Source organism: Staurois parvus, unplaced genomic scaffold (genome assembly GCF_062004578.1).
Source record: "Staurois parvus isolate SC_StPar_1 unplaced genomic scaffold, SC_StPar_1.0 ptg001754l, whole genome shotgun sequence".
NCBI lineage: Eukaryota > Metazoa > Chordata > Amphibia > Anura > Ranidae > Staurois > Staurois parvus.
In genome coordinates this window covers 1,192,501-1,195,000 of record NW_028319550.1, presented here as the reverse complement: position 1 = coordinate 1,195,000, position 2,500 = coordinate 1,192,501, and positions in this window count along the sequence as shown.

Genomic DNA, 2,500 nt, shown 5'->3' with positions numbered 1-2,500 from the left:
GGGGGGCACCCGGGAGCCGGCCGCCATGTCTGGAGACGTCCGCGGGTCCGGGAAGCCGGTCGCGGCCGGCGGTTGTCCGGGGAAGCTGGCCGGGGGGCACCCGGGAGCCGGCCGCCACGTCTGGAGCCGTCCGCGGGTCCTGGATGCCGGCCGGGGGCACCCGGGAGCCGGGCGCGAGCTCTGGAGCCGTCCGCGGGCAGCGGCCGCGGTTGTCCGGGGAACCTGGCCGGGGGGGGGCACCCGGGAGCCGGACGCCATGTCTGGAGCCGTCCGCGGGCGTCCGCGGGTCCGGGAAGCGGTTGTCCGGGGAAGCTGGCCGGGGGGCACCCGGGAGCCGGCCGCCACGTCTGGAGCCGTCCGCGGGTCCTGGATGCCGGCCGGGGGCACCCGGGAGCCGGGCGCGAGCTCTGGAGCCGTCCGCGGGCAGCGGCCGCGGTTGTCCGGGGAACCTGGCCGGGGGGGGGCACCCGGGAGCCGGACGCCATGTCTGGAGCCGTCCGCGGGCAGCGGCCGCGGTTGTCCCGGGAAGCTGACCGGCGGCACTCTGAGTCTGGAGCCGTCCGCGGGTCCTGGAAGCCGGCCTGGGGCACCCGGGAGCCGGCCGCCATGTCTGGAGCCGTCCGCGGGTCCTGGAAGCCGGCCGGGGGCGCCCGGGAGCCGGGCGCGAGCTCTGGAGCCGTCCGCGGTCAGCGGTTGTCTCGGGAAGCTGACCGGCGGGACCCGGGAGCCGACCGCGATGTCTGGAGCCGTCCGCGGGCGTCCGCGGGTCCGGGAAGCCGGCCGGAGGCGCCCGGGAGCCGGCCGCGAGGTCTGGAGCCGTCCGCGGTCAGCGGTTGTCTCGGGAAGCTGACCGGCGGGACCCGGGAGCCGACCGCGATGTCTGGAGCCGTCCGCGGGTCCGGGAAGCCGGCCGGAGGCGCCCGGGAGCCGGCCGCGAGGTCTGGAGCCGTCCGCGGTCAGCGGTTGTCTCGGGAAGCTGACCGGCGGGACCCGGGAGCCGACCGCGATGTCTGGAGCCGTCCGCGGAGTTCCGCGGGTCCGGGAAGCCGGCCGGAGGCACCCGGGAGCCGGCCGCGAGCTCTGGAGCCGTCCGCGGTCAGCGGTTGTCTCGGGAAGCTGGCCGGCGGCACTTGGGGAGTCTGGAGCCGTCCGCGGCTCCTGGAAGCCGGCCGGGGGCACCCGGGAGCCGGCCGCGATGTCTGGAGCCGTCCGCGGGTCCTGGAAGCCGGCCGGGGGCACCCGGGAGCCGGCCGCGATGTCTGGAGCCGTCCGCGGGCAGCCGCGGGTCCGGGAAGCCGGCCGGAGGCACCCGGGAGCCGGCCGCGATGTCTGGAGCCGTCCGCGGGCAGCGGCCGCGGCTCGGAGCCGGCCGCGGTTTGCGGTTGTCTCGGGAAGCTGACCGGCGGCACTTTGTGGCGTTCCGGCCGCGATCCCCGCGGAAGTGGCGAATGAGGTCGGGACCTCGGATGAGAGAACCGGGGAGGGCGGCCCGGGGTCCCGGCTTTTCCCGGTCAACGTCGGGCGGCCTCCGGTCGTCCAGACCCGGGCCGGGAACCCTCCTGCAGATTACTGGGAGGGGGTAGACGGTGACAGAGCGAGCCCGGCTTTCACCCCCTCGCCCACCCGCACGGGACCGCTCCCCGCTAGCCGGGCCAAGATCGATGGAGCCCCCCGCGCCCTGCGGGGAGGGGAGAGCGCGCCCAGGCCCCGAGCCCCAGGGGGGGGCCGCGGTTGTCTCGGGAAGCTGACCGACGGCACTTTGTGGCGTCCTGGCCGCGATCCCCTCGGAAGTCGCGAATGAGGTCGGGACCTCGGATGAGAGAACCGGGGAGGGCGGCCCGGGGTCCCCGCTTTTCCCGGTCAACGTCGGGCGGCCTCCGGTCGTCCAGACCCGGGCCGGGAACCCTCCTGCAGATTACTGGGAGGGGGTAGACGGTGACAGAGCGAGCCCGGCTTTTACCCCCTCGCCCACCCCCACGGGACCGCTCCCCGCTAGCCGGGCCAAGATCGATGGAGCCCCCCGCGCCCTGCGGGGAGGGGAGAGCGCGCCCAGGCCCCGAGCCCCAGGGGGGGGCCGCGGTTGTCTCGGGAAGCTGACCGACGGCACTTTGTGGCGTCCTGGCCGCGATCCCCTCGGAAGTCGCGAATGAGGTCGGGACCTCGGATGAGAGAACCGGGGAGGGCGGCCCGGGGTCCCCGCTTTTCCCGGTCAACGTCGGGCGGCCTCCGGTCGTCCAGACCCGGGCCGGGAACCCTCCTGCAGATTACTGGGAGGGGGTAGACGGTGACAGAGCGAGCCCGGCTTTTACCCCCTCGCCCACCCGCACGGGACCGCTCCCCGCTAGCCGGGCCAAGATCGATGGAGCCCCCCGCGCCCTGCGGGGAGGGGAGAGCGCGCCCAGGCCCCGAGCCCCAGGGGGGGGCCGCGGTTGTCTCGGGAAGCTGACCGACGGCACTTTGTGGCGTCCTGGCCGCGATCCCCTCGGAAGTCGCGAATGAG